We start from the raw sequence: 18,496 nt of genomic DNA on the forward strand, positions 1-18,496 counted from the left end.
GAAGTCATAATTGTAAAATTTTCGCCAATATGGTGATAATTATATGCACATTTCCAGTTTCCATTTGTAAACACGTTTGTTGGAAATATCACTACAAATCACCAAAGCGACTGTATTTCAAGTAAAATACATGAAAATATTGGTGCCAATGTATACTAGAAATATTTGGAGGTTTTTAGGCGAGATTTTTGGAAGGCTTTCCGTATTTTCGCTTCTCTAAAATTCAATTTAAAAAGTAATAGTTCGGCAAAAAATATCTTGGCTTATAGGAAAGCTTTTGAAATGACCTAAATTTATACAAATAGGTAAATGTTTTTTCTTTGAGATAACACAATTTCTAGTTGATTTTATAAAATACTTCCAGATAAAATCAACATTATCTGTGTGCGCGCTTTACGAGCAGACAGCAATGAGTTTAGTGGTCTCATATTTATTAAAATGGGTTGAGTATTCGCACAGTAATCACATGCTTAAATCAGCTTACCACTTTGAAATATCCTCTGATCGGACGTCTAACTGAGAGGGTCCCTTAAACATCGAGAATACTTCATTAACAAGTGCCGCATCCTGTCCTGTTTGAGAAGTTATGAGAACTTTTTCTTGGGTATTGTTTACTCCTTACTCTGTTGGATGTTCCATTCTGTTGTATGAGGACAACACTTGTATTTGGTGTGGTGAAAGGATGCAGATTGTCCGTTGGATGTTGTGCTTATGTATTAGAGACTGACCACATTAGATATCAGCGCAAAATTGACACATTCATGGGACTCGAACCCAATCTCCTAAAAAGGAGTATCCGAAATGTGTTCTTTGTGTGGCCAGGAAAAAGCGAGAGCTACAGGGCAACTCGCAAACCGACTGGCAGACAATACGAACGTACAACACAAAACACACAACCGACGACACAACATCCAACAACCCACAACCCACTAACTCTGTAGCTGAAACGACAAAAAATATGGTGAGTTGTTCCTAGAAAAGGAAGCATTTACAATTAGCATGAAGGCAATTGCGGCTAGGGGTTTAACTGACGGCATGGATATGGGGTGGCTTCTTAGGGTTGGATACTGAAACTAAACTACGATCGTCTTTGTCTGAAAAACACAAAAAAAATTATTAGTAGCTCCCTAGAAAACGAAGAGCAAAACACAGTTAGACAAGCAGTGAGCCGTGTTTCCAGATACGGGGACAGAGATTCTTAGCTAACAGAGTGGCCACGGGGATCTACTTCTATTAAAAAAATAATTACACATACCTTGATCCTACCTAAAGAAAGAACTCACTTACCTGAAGAAAACGGTCCAGACGGCCCTGTTTTAAAGCCTGTAGGCTCTTGCATAATTCAGCAAAATTAAGACAACTTGATTGGTTATTTCTGTCCACAGGTCAATTTGTCATTGGTCAATTTTTGTACTCCATGATTGGTTCAATAAAAACCAATCAGATTGGTTAATCTATATTCAAATTTTGATCCCGTTTCTTTGATATTTGCAAGGTGATTGCACAACAAATGTTCGATTTCACACGTTTTGGAGCATATTCCAAGCCAATGTATCACAGTATGTGTGTATTTGTTCGATTATTTCTCTCATGAAGTTCACAAAAAAATACAGTTCAATCATTATTAAAAGGCTTTATTTCCCCACCAGCTTTAGAACCCCATCGAGCAGGAAAGTCGGAATTTAAAAGGCAAGTAAATCTTTCAAACTGTTGTAGCATTTGAATTATGTGGTACATTTAACTACGGAACCTTTCAGAATATTGTCGAATTGGGCATGGCTGGAATAATAGTAAATATAACAAACTGACAAAATCGCAAATGTAGTAAATTTCAAGGGTAAATATTGCAAATTCCAGTCGAAATATGGCGTTTTACCGCCATGCATACATAGCTATTCACAGGTATGATATTCACGCGTTTTATATATTCAATATTACACATCAAAGCGGCCTAATCCTTAGGATATTGGCCAAAATGTAAACGAAAACCGGTTGCAGTGGTTTAGTTCAAATATACAGTACTATTTTGATATATATAGCGTCAAAATCGAGCCTTTAGAAGATTTTTTCCGATTTTTTATATAAACATACCTGATGATATGAATTATCGCATCACCAGCAATAATATTTCACAATAATAAAAATATGGAAAACAAATTCAGGCAAAAATCCGAAATTCTGACCTAGTTCCGATTCGAGCTTGTCTTAAGCACGTGCTTACCAACGATTATCGCTTAGCACTTATGAAATGCTATTTCTTCGATTCTTTTGCACATCCTAGCCCAAGAATTACTTAAAATTACAACAGATTGAAAACATGTAAAATTGGGACATTTCGAAGACAACAGAGTACCAAAAAAGATGAAAGATATGGAATTTCTAAAATATATCTTGCTATGGGTGAGTAATTTGAGATAACAAAGCAACGTATTATTTTGATTATTGTTTTTACTTATAAAAAAATGCAGGTTATAACTATATGCTGGTTGTAATATACTATTCAAATAATCATTTCAACCGCTATTGTTTAGTGGTATTCCGGGGTCTTTAGCCCAAATATTTCTGAGATATTTAATGTCTTGCTTCTGTGCAACATTATTGTCAGGAGTAATAGCCTATTTTGCTGTACAGTTCTATTTATCATACACTGGTGTTATATAAAATATAATTTTTTTATTCTCCCTTTCCTATTATGTAATTGCAGAACGAATATTCAATATATTAGTGTACCACATAAAAACTCATTATGACAATCGTAGCGGACGTCTATTGCATCGGAGATACGAATTGTGGTAAGCCAAATTCAATGTTATTTCTCGCGATTTTTCCATGATGTCTTACATTGTGGTTTTTTAAACATTCTTCAATGTTTCCTCAGTCTGCGAGCTGAGAACTAGGCCTTGGCTTAATTCAAGTTGAAAAACCGGTTTAACCTTTGCAGTCATCTTGAAATTTTAGCCCATTTGCGTTTAAAACGTTCGCATAAAAAAGTATTTATAAATTTTCGACATGTATTTTTACAAACTTTAATTTTTTTGTGTGTTCTCGTTTTTTTTCAACTTGAATTAAACTTTGACTTTACCCCCCGGATGCTTGACAAGCACACGTCGTTTGTTTATTTTTTTGACCAATCAGATTCGTTCTTCAAACCGCATTTTATATCTCGCATGGTTCCACGATATTTTTCGGCAAATAGGCAAAAGTTTTGTACATTTTTTGTGCATTTTCATTTGCTTTTTAAAATATTTTTAATGGAATATTTATTGTTCGAGTATCTAAAATGTATTTGTGATAATTTATTTGAGGGATTCTCGTTGTTTTGATATGAAATTTTGCGAGTGAAATTCGTATGTATGTTTATATTATTACAAGAGTTTCCATCCTTCTCAATAACTATATATTTATATGCTTCGCGATCACTGACGTTACTGAACTTGCAACCGTAACTGGACTATTTACTTTTTCTTTCAACAATATTTATTGGGGTTCCTATGCTCAGTGGTCATAATATTAGACCAAGTAGACTGGCGTACACGCGCGAGGCGCAAGCGCCGCGAGAAGGAAAACATGTCTGGGCAAGGGCTGCCTATATGTATAAACCTAAATGGACCAATTACCGTAAAATCGTTGTGTGTGTGCCCGAATTAAAGCAGGGACTTTTGCCTGGTCCGTTAACTTACCTGTTGATATCACGTGCACGGATTGCGAGAAACGGAAGAAATATTGGTCACAAATAAAACTAATGTTATTCCGAGGCCATTTTTAACCAGTAATTCTGAGGTTACAACTAATATTTGAAGTTTGTGCTTAATATTACCTTCAAACGCAGATTTTAGCCTTGTAATTTGTAATAAAAGGATCGGTAATTTGTGCTTCATACAGATACCTTTCATACAGAGTTTAGCGTTATTCTAGACAAACAGTGCAGGCGAGCGTTAGGTGAATTCAGCACCTCTCTGGTTATAGAAGTGCAGTTGTTGAACGACTCCTGCACAATGGAGCGTCAAGAAGATGGTTGCTTGGCAATGGGTTGATCACGGTTACAGTCAACAACCGGGAAACTTCGAACATGTCATGCGCATATTGTTCGGCAGGAAAAGTGTTTGTGGGAGATGATTCACTGCAGAAGGGCACGGAGCCTGAGGTTTTAAAAGTTGAGCTTAAGAGAAACTAAAACAAGGCCTCAATTAGTCAGGTAAGGAAAATGCTTTGAGTATCATTGTTTAAATTCGCATACGCTGTTTGCCCAGCGTATTCATGCTTAAACAACAAAATATATTTGCAAGAGCGACCAAGTTTTAATATTCTTCTAGTGAAAGCTCTTAGTAACGTATTTGACATTTCCAGGCTTGTTCAACTGATAGCAAAGCTCGTGCAAATGATTCTAGCCAGGTGTCAAACACAAAATTCGATACGAAAGCAACTGACCTTCTTACCCGCGATTTAAAGGCCACTGGTACCGTAGGCTCAGTACAGAAATCTTGTGACTCAAGCAATGGGTGCAGTTGCGTTGGTAAAGGATGGGTTCAGATTCTGGTTCGAAGACCAACCAGAGATACTTCGTGGATTTTGAGACTACAAAGTCGGCCGAAACTCGATGAAACACAAACTTCACTACCAGCGATGGGAAAGACAAGGATTTATGAAAGTTTAATTTCAAAACAATCCTTTGGTAAGCCCATTTATTTTCTCAAACCTTCCCAACCTTCAATTGTGCCAGGCGTCACTAGAGTTGTCGATGGGGAAAACTTTGTTGAAGTTTGCAAGTCAAAAGGCAAGTCGATTCTATCGCTACAAAAATTTTTAGAGTTTGCGTTTTTATTCTAAAATCCATTTTACTTCACATATTTCTTTAGTTGTTCAGTTATATTGACAAGCAATTGCTTTTGACTTTCAGGAGCGATTTATTACTATATCGAGAATGGCTTGATTGGCGAAGGTGGATTTGATGGAGTATTCAAGGGTGATGCCATAAAAAGAACTAAAAAAACACCGGTAATTCTCACACAATGTCTCTGCTTCAAAAAACAAGCATTTTCCTTGGCATTATTGGCCATATTGTCCTGCTTCTGAGATGAATTAAGATTCCAAAATCTTACTAGGTTGCCAGCCGTTGCGTTGATTTTTCAGGAAAACCATCCGGTTTTTCATTTACCAAGAGATCGATTTTGCAATTTTTACATTTCAGACAAAGGGATTCAGGTAAACATTGACATTTCTTTGCTGTTAAGATTAAAAGTGTTCAAATTTCTGGCACAATGGCACTCAATAAGTACTTTATTGGTGCCAGGCGAAGAAAGTCAGCATAATTTTCCTTTATCCTTGAGTTATTATTGTCTTGATGATGACACTAATAATGCTGTCATTGCTGTGGCTATATTGCTAGCCTTGTTAATTCATTATTTTTGTCCTTTTAGATTAGAACAGAATTTTGCAACATTGCATGGGGAAAGACATGAGGGGATTCAATAAATAAATGAGAGACCAATGGTAACTGAGCAAATCTGATAATTAGGAAGTTTTAGATCAAAGAGGACATTATATTATAATAATGATTAGCCTAAATCTAGTTTTTCCATGAATACATACCATATTTTATGTGGTATTATCTGTAAAAGATACATGTATTCATATCATGCTAAATAGATGTTTTAAGGTGTGCAAAATAGCACACCTTGTGTGTTTCATAACACATGAAAAGGTGTGTTGTTAGCTTGTCCTCATTTTAACACACCTTTAAGATGGTTCTACCATTAGGTGTGTTAGTTAGCACATCAAGGCGTGTTATTTAGCACACCCATGTGTGTTGTCTAGCACACCTTGCTGTGCTAAAATCACAACTTAAGGTGTGTTATTTAGCACACCAAAGTGTGCTATTAAACACATTGGGTGTGTTAAATGTGCACACATTCAGGCACACAAATAAGCACACTATTAAAAGGACAACATGAAACTACTGGTAATTTAACTTCGTTAGCGTGCAAGTAAACAATAACACATGTCAAGTTTTAAAATGCTATTCATTATAATAAGGCAAATACTATACTATAAATAAACCACATGCAAGGGAAATGTATTTCTATGAAACTATATATACAAAGATACAATTAAATTATGTTAGCGGGAATATGTGGGTAATTAACAACCCGTGTTTAATAGTTCTGATGCTAAAGTAGAGTACTTTATGGACCTTTTGGCATTGTCCTTTGCCCTAAGACCAAAGTCTTGAATAAAAAAAGAATGCCTGAGAGATTATCAGGGTAACTCACATCAAAAACATAGTAAGTACAAATAAGGTCCACTAAGGCCTCCAGAAGATTGGTTTGAGGTTCCATGAAGCATTGATCCTCACCAGCAATGAAGGCTTGCAGGATATCATCTGGCGACCCAACCAACACAAGCTTAAACTCCACCATTTTGTCTTTAAAAAGCTGGTCAGGCTTACATGACCGCTGAAAGAAACAGCAAAAAATTAATATCACTTGTATACAGGTAAAAAATTATTCTAATAATCAACCAGAGTACACACACAATTAAGCTGTAGTGAAATACTTACATCTTTCAACTTTATGGCTGATGGCCTTTTCGCATTGTTTTGTCTTTCTCAATCGCTACAACAGCGTGTATACTTCCCCATTGTCAAGTTTTGTCATCTTGTTGTCATCTCCTATAACTTGCTTTAATGCAGCTTCGAAATTCTTAGAGTTTCAGGGTAGGAGAATCCCTGCATGACCCGTTTCATCTCCTTTCTAACCTAAAAACATAAAATGTACAGGGTATATCAATAAGATATTTGGTACTAATGTATAAAATTATATTTTTCCCTTTATAATGGTGGGCAGTAATATAACCATCAGGTAATTTCACTTACATTCTCTGCTTTTCCAAGATAAGGGCATTTCTCCAGAATCTGCACTGGAAGAGGCCTCTGAAGTTATAAACTTCCTTCGTGCCTGATACGTGTCTTCCACCAGTGTGGCAAATGTCTTTCCCGATATCGATCACTTGGTAGTCTTTAAGCAGCTCTAAATTTCTTTGTTGTGTGACTGCATCATCAACTTTCGAATCACTAATCTTTGCCAATTTTGAAGCCGGGCATCCATTCTTACTATCAGCACTGGACAGTCTCACTTTTGAATACCTTCGCTGATTTCTAAAGTACTGGCTCAACTGTCTCTGAACAGATGCCTGAAAATGATATGATCACCTAATCAACAATAATCATCATTCTAATAATTTATTTTTATGGCTAACTTATTTACTTTTAAAATGTTTATCGCATTGCAGTATTGTTCACTTTAATTTATGCCTCATTTCATCAACTTTGAAGCACAAATAAGTTGACACTACTGGAACATGTTATTAAGATGAGGTACATTAATATTTGGCAAGTTCATAAATGGTAGGCCTGTGACATTACTTTTCAGGCTATTTTGAAATTTTTTTCCTTCACCAAAACCACTTAACTAAAAAGACTTGCCAGTATAAAAAGTAACATATAAAATGGCTTTGAACATACCCAAAAATTTGTTCCAGTTGAATCTTTTAGCTGGGGAAACTTCTCACAGGTCTTCAATGCAATTCTTTTGTAGTCTCCTTGTTGGGGAGAATTTGACAATCCTTGGTAAAATTGTGCTATATCAGCAATCAGTTGTCTCCTCACAGGCAAATATATTGCCTTCTTCAATTGCCTTTCCATTTCATCGAAAAGCGCTCAGGAAAACCCATATCAGTCGGCAGCCCGGCCGCATTGGACTTTTCCATCTTTGGTGTTTTTTTCATCTTGGGTGATGGAGTGCTAACTTGGGATGAACTTAGAGCATCTTTGGAAACAGGATTTGTTGTTGGCGTGGATTGCATACATGGCGATGGCATGCTCAGGATATCAACACCATTGGAAAATGCACCTAAATTCTCAATATTAGCCAAATGAGACATGATGCTACTTAACTAAAAGAAAGTGAATTTATCCTTAAGTTGTAACACAACACATTTCAGTCTACCTAAATTAAGTGTGTAACTTGAAAAGTCCCAAAGAAGGTGTATGTATAAGTTTATCACATATAACCCAACTATCTAAGCATTGAGTGAATAATACAGGGTGTCCCCCAAAAAGTCCCCCTATTACTATGGGGAACCTATTTCGATGGCAACTAAAGTGTAGAGATGACATAAATTTTTTCAAAATCTATCGATTTATGTGACTCGGTTGGGTTAAAATTGAGAAATAAAAAATAATAAACACATACCGACTGTTCATCTATTGTCGATGTTAAGTTCTCTCGGCTTGGGCTTGTAACATTTACATCACAGAAACCACTTTCAGGATTCGAAGTCAACGTGTGACATTCCGCAGCTAGACTTTTTACGACCCGCTTCATATGTAAACGATGTCCAGATTTCGGGAACATTGATTGAAACTCAGCTTGATCGTCAATCAGATCACTCAGTATCATGCCATCAATGTCGTTTGCTATACGAAATTGTGAAAATGATAAACGAAACCGAATTTTTAAACAATTTGCTAGATGTTTTTTACTAATTCCATAGCATTCAGAGCAATACAAAGGTATTTACCTAGAAGTGAATCGCATATATCCGCTGGGACCGATCTGCTCCTCATCAAGTCTTGCAATTGTATACAGGTTAGACTCTTCAGATCCATCACGTTGAAATTATTATTCAGAATTACAGAATAGTTTAAATTAAACAGCAGTGATAACGCAAAGAAAGCAAACAACAAGTGTGTCAACAACAGTAAAATGATACCCCAAAGCCCAAGTTGTTTAGTTGCATCAAACATAATTGCTTCTCATTGGTTCACTAAATCATAATAGGCCGTCAATTACCTATTAATTTCCTCCCTTGGGCGTGCTTCCATATTCTTTCCATCGATCACGAATTTCGTTACACATCATGCAAATCAATCTCGTCCCGAGGTGTTAGGAGAGACACTTGCATGATAATTGCAGAATGAACGTATGGCCAGTCAGGCAGAGGAATTTAGTAACTTATTTTGCTGTGATTATTGTAATTTTTCATGCCGAAAATCTGAGAGCGCGCTATTTTTTAAGCACCTGAGACATGTACATTCGAATGATCCTAATTTTAAAGTGTTTTGTGGCTCGTGTCCGCGTTCATTTACCAGAGTTGATAGTCTTCGAAAACGCTATCACCAAGATCACCGAGCCATCGATGAGCATTGTGGAGGTGACGATATGGCCGTGACCAATTATACTTGTCAAGACGATGGTGAACGACCAGAAAACGATGAAAAGTGTGCTGAAAACCTTAAGTATCATGCTGCAAAGTTTTTGCTCCGGGCTAAAGAAAGAGGGAATATCACACAAACTGCTCTCGACACTGTCAAGATTTCTACCAAGGATCTTTTGAATGAGTACTTTGACATAGTCAAAGCTAGTTTGATTCGAAAGCTACGTGACGAGGTTGGTGAACAATTCCAGTTTTCGCAAGATATGGAAAAGCTTTTTGATGCAGATAGTGTATTTGAGGGATTAAACACGGAGTACCAGCAGCAATCTTTCTTTAAGAGTCAGTTCAATTTAGTGGTAAGTTGCTATTCTGTGTTCCGTGTTGACGTCACATACCTATATTTCGGTGTATAAACTTCAAAGTAACCCATTTTTAACAGAGCAAATAATGTTTGGATTTCCTTTGTTTGATAATGTTTTCAACTTGGCCAATGAAATATAGTCCTAGGCAAGTCTCAAACTTTGTGTGATTAACCCTTTCTTTCTAGGAACCAAGGAAAGAAAAGTTAGGAGTTCAATGGAAGCATGTCACCTGTGGAGGGAGGAAGATTTTGAAGCGGGTCACTGCTTATGGTTACCTTGTTCCATTGCTTCAGAATTTAGAGGTAGAATAAATCATGAATAGGCATTAAAAAAAGGCTTGTAAACATGCTGGTTTTTTGAAGCTTTATTCAAAAATATAAACCACCCTATGGCAACTATGGGCATATCATATATGAGGGATGCTTCTTAGTCCGCACTGTTGTGCCTGTTAAGTGGATTGTCCTTTTTTATTCAGAGCTTATCAAAGTGGCTGTTCAATAATTCAATTGCTCAATATCAAATTATTGTCATGCACTGAATAACATAATGATTAAACCCAAAATTGGATTCTTCAGGCACTTTTGAACAATCCAGATGTTATGAATGAAGTTGACAATCCTCATTCTTCTGATGATGGTATAATGAGAGATATCATGGATGGAGAATTTTTCAGAAACCATCCAATATTTTCCAAAAATAATAAAGCCCTACAGCTTCTTGGTTATTATGATGACTTAGAATTAGCAAATCCATTGGGATCCAAGGCAAAGATTCACAAAATTGGTAAGTGTGAATATATTATTCTTGTTATAAGTTTATATTGTTTTTTTAAATTTTAACATATTTTATTAATAGGTGTTTTCTATTACATGCTTGGGAATATACGACTATTATATCGGTCCTCGACAAGAACAATTCAGTTGCTTTCTATTGCGAAGACCTCTGACTTGAAATTGTATGGCATGTTGAAGAAGTTAACAAATTAACTAAGGTATGTTAATTGATAATAATGCAATCATATGTTAATAATGATATGTATATTGATGCATATATAGCTGATTTGTATAGGCAACTTGATAGGAATATTTCAACCCTCTCCTGTTTATAGGAGCAAGGATATAGCTTTATCATTGATGGTGTTGAAAGAAAGTTTCAAGGGGATCTACTCCTTTGGAGTGGGGATACTTTAGCAAGTCAACAGATTGCAGGGTTTAAAGAGGGAGTTGGAGGTGCACTTCGCTTTTGTAGGTCTTGCCTGGCAACAAGAGAAGAGAGTAATGAACAGGTAATGGTTTTTGGTTATTTAGGTCAGTATATGTATGTGCAAATTTAGGTACAATAGGGTATTTTTATGTCTCTTCAGTTCAGATCAGAGAACTTTTTGCCAAGAACCTTAAATACCCACATCCAAATTTGCCACATGTTGGATGATCCAGAAAATAGCAGTCATGAGAAAGATCGCATTTCAACAACTTATGGTGTTAATGGAAAGTCGGTGTTGGTCAATGCTGGAAACTTTGATGTTTGTCAATGCTTCCCACAGGATATTATGCATGTTCTGTTTGAAGGTGTTATTCCATACGAAATGAAGCTACTACTTAAGGTTATAGTAGATGAAAAGAAGTTCATTTCCCTAAAGAAATTAAACCACAGAATAGAAAGTTTTGATTATGGTTACATGAATGCAAAGAACAAGCCATCACAGATTGTCCGGAGACTGTGAACTCTTCTGATTCAAAACTTAAGCAAAGTGGTATGATAGAAATCATTTATTTTCCTTCTTGAATTGTAAGGCAACAGAACATTTTCAGAAACTTCAATTCTTTTTTATTTTAGCTCACAAATTGGTGCCTTTCAGATTCTTTCCAATAATCGTGGGGGATCTGATTGACAAGAATTTAAAGGAGTGGCACTGTTTTTTACAATTATGGAATATTGTTCAAGTTTGCACATCCCCTGCTATAAAGGAAGAAGATGTACCTTATTTAAAGGTTTAATTGAGGAACACCACAGGAGTTTTAAAGAGATTTACCCAAATACATCTATTATACCTAAGATGCATTATTTGATTCATATACCTGATGATATGTCTAGGTAGGATTCTATGAAGCACAGATTAACACTGATGTGAAACATGATTACACCTAAATGACAATGATCGATATAAATATGTAATGTGTTTTCTATTTAGGTTTGGGCCTCCGAGAAATTTTTGATCCATGAGATTTGAAGCCAAGCATTCATTTATGAAGCAATGTGTGACAAAATGTTTTAAAAATGTTTGCAAGACGCTGGCAAATCGTCACCAACGGTATGTATTCAGTAATTAACAAGTAAATTAGATCAGTCACTAAATAAAATCAGATACTCTGTTTTCTGTTAGGTATATGTGAATTTGTTAAAAATGCCAGGGCAGATATTTACAAATTTTCTATATGATGGATATAGTTCCTCCCGGTAAGTGTGGTTAGCATGATCATGCATATTTTGAGTGAAAATTGGTTGATTATATAAATATAATTACATAAAAATAATAACAGTCATAAAATATTTTACTTGTTTAGGTAATCACAATGTTAATCTGAAGGAACATCTTCAAATCAACATGATTCGAGAGTCTGCTAAGATACCTGAAACTGATGGTCCAATAATAGGAAGCAGGTATTCTATTGTTGTAGTAGTTACATTGTATGCATTTTATTTTCAAGGTTCACTGAGGGGACAGGACAAAGGAAACTAGCACCACCAGTTGGGTCGAAAAAACTGAAGAAATCTGGAAAACATGCGGTGAAATAAGTATAATATTAAATATTTTTTTGAATTTATTACAGCTTGGGGTCTGTGACAATTCATGGAGTGGAATTCAGGATTGGTTGCGCCTTGCGGCTCTTGACATAGATGAAGATGTGGAAGAGATTACCCCGTATGCTCTATTGGATGAAATAATCATATGGAATGATGAAAAAATTTTTATTGTCAATCTTCTCCATGTAACATCATTGGCATCATTACATGGGATATGAAGTTGGTAGGAGCTATGAGAAAAGAGTGTCTCCCAACCAACTTCCATGGCATGGGGTTTAAATTAATAAAAAAGGAAGGGAAATTATTTATGTAGAAAGGAACTCTAGAATGATTGAGGAATTACTGGTGTGACACTAAAGAAACAGTGCTAAAAACGTGATTGCCACTTATTATAATGAATAAAGAATATATTTAATAGTATTATTATTGCGTTAATAGTTTCTACATGAAACATTGTTCAGAAATATTAATCTAACCCGACGTACGGGATAGCCACCTGACACATCTGGTTGTATTTTAATCCACGCGTAATAAGCCTATACTCAGGCGTTCGCCGGCTGAGGGTTGCAGAATTTGGTAGAGGCATAATACAAAGACCTGCAAAAATCAGTGGAATTGCCAAATTGGAGAATTTAACGAAATGTTTTAAAATATCCGCCATTCTCAACTGAGTGTGCGATGCTTGATAGAAAGTCGCGTCTCTGGCCTGAGACACCTTAAAAAACTCAGCGACCATTTTATAGTCCGCGCTAGAAAAATAGCTAATACACTACAATAATTACTAGTCTTGCTTCGCGTATCATGACTAATGTGGTTATGAGTTGTCACTAAAATAAAATGCTGATGTCGGATTATAACCTGGTGCGCTAATCCTAACGAGTAAATGTGTGTTGTGCACAAATCCGAAAGTGTGCTATTATAGAAACGTTTAAAAAAAGGTGTGTTATTAGGAATAAAGTTGCAAAGGTGGTGCTATTTCCTTAATACAAAAAGGTGTGTTTTGCAGAAGTGTGTTTTATAGAAAGGTGTTCTAAAAGGTGTGCTGAAGGTCCATTAAAAAGGGTGTTAGTGAGAGGGTGTGTATAAAAAATTGGTGTGTGTTTTTTAACAGGTGTGTTGGCTCTAAGGTGTGTTGAATTGAAAGGTGTGCTAAATTAGCACACCTTTATGAAAAAAGGTGTGTTGAAATTAAAGACAAAGATGTGCTATGAAAAGGTGTTATATAACACAGTAACATGTGCTGTACAGCACACCTGGTGTTCAACAGCACGCTAAGGCGTAAAAAATTTCTCATTATTTATAGCACACCTTGCGTGCTAAATAACACAGCAGTTGTGCTTTTTAGCACACCTTGGTGTGTTATTCAGCACAACTATTTTTTAGAGTGTACATACCATATTTTATGTGGTACTATCTGTAAAAGATACATGTATTCATATCATGCTAAATATATGTTCTTATGCCAGCCCATTGTTCTTTATGGATGACTCTGACATGGTATCAAAAGTCAAAAACTGTTCATCACCTGGACTATTGGCAGCCGGATGACTTAAAGAGATAAGCTCTGTTGAACATTTTGATTGCATAAAAAAACATTAGTAATATAATTTTATATATTGTAACATTATTATTGCTTCAACATGTTTGCTTGTAACCCATCCATGCTATGAAAATTGTTATCCATACCTATAAATTTTGCTATATGGTACAACTTATTTGTATACTTGCTAAAATTTGTTGTAATCACCTATATAGGTATTTATATGCATATGTTTCTTTTGACTCTTTAGTGTGACGGCATGCTTAACTTAATAGTACATTTTTTAAATGTTTGTAAATAATACCTATAGATAATGAAATGTGGTGAAATCATGTAAGCCAACATTTTTGTCGTGTTTGTTTTGTAATACAGATATGAAACTGAAGCCAAATCGAGTCACACGTTTTTTTGCCCAATGTGCGCATGAGGTAACTTGCTTGGCAAGTGTCATGTTGAAATTTATTAAGTAAATCGATAGAAAATCGAATTATTGACAAACAAATGCTGATTTAAACAAAACCTTTAAGGCGATGTCTATTTTTTGTTATTTTAACCTACACATCAGTTTTTACATCGTCTTATTTAACACCCGAAGTTTGTGTGGTTTAGTTTTTGCACTTTTGGCGCTAGCATTGGAGCGACTAAATAGCATAAGCTATATAATCATACGAAGTATACAAAATGCGACTTGAAAATATTTATTTCTACATATGCTGTGACAGGAAAATCTATGTACAAGAATGTATAAAATGTCTAGGCTACTTAACGTCCTTCAAAAGTTTTTGTCCTAAGGCTTGCCGACCAGAGCAGTTTCCATTTGCCACACCAGCAATGTACTCCATGTTTAGTGGATAAAATAAGGTTGAGTGCTCTTCGATAGGATAACATTTGCCCTCCACCGCAATCATCAAAGTTTGAACGTCTGAAATGTCTTCTGAATCATTATCCTGATCTATGCAATCAACAACCTTTAATAAGAAACCAATGTTTTTTAGAAGGACTTTAAAAGTATTTAAAAAACAAAGTCAGCCCACAAAGGTTCTTACACTTACCGAACAAATCTTAAAAAAGAGAGACTGAGATTCTCCTACACTCTTCTTGAATAATTCCTTCAAAATCTAAGCAACTGTGCTCTGGATGTCTGTTAAAAAAATTGTTTATCAAGATAGATTAAGTTAGATTATAAATAGGCATATTTCATGTAGCAATAGCCTGTATTGCTATAATACTATAATTTTGCCATTGGTTTAGACAAATTATTATTAATTGCATGACTTACCTGATTTCCCAGTAATTGCTCTCTCCACTCTGTTTATAAGAACAAATGTAGTTTCTTGTTACATTTCTTGGCATAGTCCAAAATATTTTTCTCAATCAATTGAAATTTGCCAACAATATCATGGATTAACTTGTGGTTTACTCTTTAAAATTCTGCTTTTACCTGAAAAAGAATTAATAGAGTTTGCTAGATACATTGTGAAAGAAAATTCCTCTACTGGTAATTTAGAACCCTTACTCTGTCAATTAACTAAAATATCAATGAGAATTTTATACAAAATATGGCAGGTAACTAAAAAGTAGCGAAGTAGCACACATGGGTATTATGTCGAACAAAGAAATTTGGCAGTCAATTATCAGCTTGGATAGTTTGTCAACAAGAATTATAGTACCTTATATCAATATTAAAGCTGTAAACTAAAAGCTAACTTACCTCTGTAACAAGCTAAAGTGCAGGATTTTTTCTTAAATTGTTTCTACCCCAGGCATTCTTATGCTCCATGAACCCTGTATCAGAAAAAATAGATTTATTGATATGTTTAACAAGTCAGATCCATTTCTTAAAGGTATCATAGAGGTGGTAAACATAAATAATCGTAAAGATTATGTACATCAACAAGGTTATCACTTACTCTTCCACCACAATTGAGTCAGCAAGGAAGGGATATGTCCAAATTATCATAGGTGAAATATTTTGTTTTTCTTCCATAGTTTGATAAATTAATTGTATACGCCTGATTGTTGACAGTAAATATCCCTCATTCCCTTGTGAACCAATGTTACGTAAATGCATCCACTGACCGAAATATAATAATGAGTAAGAGTCAGAGTGGACGCATAATCGACATATTTGGGGATATAGTGTCGCGGCAACCAACCGTACAACGAGAGAAAGGCGAAATTTTAATTTGAAATTTCAAACATCGTCTCGCTTTGCCTTTTTTGGATTTATTAACAATCGTTTTTAGTTTTTTACGAATTTTAAGACAGTGTAAACCGAAAAGAGAGTAATATACTTTATTAGAGATTTTTAGAAAATTTCGTACTTATTGCAATAGAACTGTAAAACCATAGAACCGTAGAACAATGGAACCGTAGAATCCTGGAACTGTAGAACCCTGGAACCGTAGAACCATAGAACCATGGAACCATATAACCGTAGAACCGTAGAACCGTAGAACCGTAGAACCATAGAACCATAGAACCGTAGAACCATCAAACAATAAAACCATAAAACCGTAGAACCGTAGAACAATTTAATGGTAGCATTATATTATTAGTGCCGTATAATTATGCATTACATATTTATTTAATTATTACAATATATTTCGTGACTCGTAACACGGCCTTATAACCCTCATTAGTGATCTGCCACATAATATTTCATCAGTCCTTTCATCACGCGCCCGACGTCAAAGTTCACGAATCGGGTATGCGCCAAAGATCATGGCGGAATTGCAATCGAATGTTTTTGATTTTGAGTAAGTGTAATAGTTCTGGATACTTTTGTACTTTCACACTCAAGTACTGCTCTGGTATATTAAATAATACCAGGTAATTGTAATATTTTTGTTATTACAAATTACAAGTTTTCTAACCGAGTATGTGACTTTAATACCTGAGTGTCAATGTTTGTCAAAGTCATTTTGATGTAAATTTTGATTAAGATGTCTTGTGCAACCTGGGCTTATCTGACATGATATGTATCCTGACTTCCTGTCATTATAATTGCTGCATGATCCTGGGGTTTCCAATTGGAATTTGCTTGCAAATGCCTAACATATATAATAGCTCTTTGTTATGATAAACAACTATTAGAAAGTTTTGGCAAAATGTCAAGAATTCAGACCAACTCCAAAATAGAGGTTCTTTTGCTGATTTTCCTAACAAATGATGTTGAAATCAATCCTATGTCCTTTTAGGATTTTATTATAATTTCCATAATTTCATGCAAATTATTTTTTGTAGGATTTCAACACCTGACAACTATCATTCTGTCTTTCTATGTATTTTGGCAACTGGAATATAACTGCACCCATAAAGTTCTCAATCTAGTTTTGTCATTGCACATGTGAATGTTTGGTAACCACATGGAGTAAGTTATTAACTGACAAATTTTCAAAAATATTTTATTGGGTTTCAAACATTTTCTAAACATCTTGCCAAGCTTGAAGGCACCAACAGAAGTTATCATTGGTGGGAGAAAAGGTCAGTTGTCAATCTTGAGATAAAATAAAACTGACAACTGCTGGTAATTTGTAAAAAAACTGTTTTTGTTTTATAGACAAAGCAGGCAAAAGACTCAGAATATTACATTTTCTACTGAGCGCAGAGAAGACCTTATCACAGAGGCTTTAGTAAGGAAGTGTAATTTTTATTATTTCACGCTTGGCATTTTTGCACGCTAAATTGAACAATTAGAATGTGCCGGGTTTTATTGGAGGCGCGCGACATTTTCTGAAGAGTGGTAATGAATTTTTCGAACGGAGAATTCCTTATATTCGGCTATGTTTTTCCGGAGCTTTCTCCGTGAGGTGTTTGGGGGTATAATAGTGTTATAGAGGGTAACAAGAGGTTTATTTTGATATCAATATTGCTATGGTAACGGCAAATGTTTTGCTTTAAGCGAGCTTCTTGTTAGAGGCATTTGGCGCAAATGGCGTCGGGCGGAAATTAAATTTCAAACAACCGCATATTCGGCTTGTATAGCATTCTTTGTGTGAGGTTACTTTTGTTCATTTTTGGTATATTTCAAAAGCTAAGGAACCAATCTCAAATCGTATGTTTTTTTTTCTGACAAAAATGAGCTAAGAAACTCAGAATCATGCCTTTTAGAAAGGCATCTCAATACCGCAGATTCAATGTTGGGGAATATATGCGCAACAAAAGACTTGCATGGCAAGCTGTGGAGACGAAACAAAAAAAAGCAAAATGCGTATCCCAGAAGCTTAAACGTTTGGATGATAAGGTAAGAACGTTTATTTATTTGTATTTATATATTTAACTTGTATATTTCGTGTTTGACTTGCTATTTTTCGTGTATTATATGGACTTGCGGCTAACCTGATCCACTTAAATTTCCATACCGATAACCGATTTGCTATATTTCTGAGCCAATTTGCATTTTTAACTAAAGCATATTGTATGTTTGTGCCTTTGATAAATTTTGTTATATGAATATATGAATATGTTTTCCCTAGTTTGTTAAAAGCTTGTTGAAAACTTGACATTTAATTCCACATTGTAAGATTAACTCTCAAAAACCTAAATTTATGATCTTTAACCCACTGAGCTTCAA

The 18,496-nt window shown here is 35.2% G+C and overlaps 1 long non-coding RNA gene and 1 pseudogene across 1 annotated transcript; both read left to right on the forward strand.

The window, feature by feature from the left end:
• Window positions 1-4,924: 4,924 nt before the first annotated feature.
• LOC114533392 lies at window positions 4,925-5,477 on the forward strand. The gene is made up of 3 exons (XR_003688053.1): window positions 4,925-4,995; window positions 5,103-5,202; window positions 5,418-5,477. It is a non-coding gene; the product is annotated as an uncharacterized LOC114533392 (long non-coding RNA).
• A 3,741-nt stretch (window positions 5,478-9,218) lies between these two features.
• LOC114533396 lies at window positions 9,219-11,673 on the forward strand (annotated as a pseudogene).
• The last annotated feature ends 6,823 nt before the right edge of the window (window positions 11,674-18,496 follow it).

The sequence above is a fragment of the Dendronephthya gigantea genome, unplaced genomic scaffold (assembly GCF_004324835.1).
Source record: "Dendronephthya gigantea isolate DGI-Jeju-01 unplaced genomic scaffold, DenGig_1.0 000090F, whole genome shotgun sequence".
NCBI classification, from domain to species: domain Eukaryota; kingdom Metazoa; phylum Cnidaria; class Anthozoa; order Malacalcyonacea; family Nephtheidae; genus Dendronephthya; species Dendronephthya gigantea.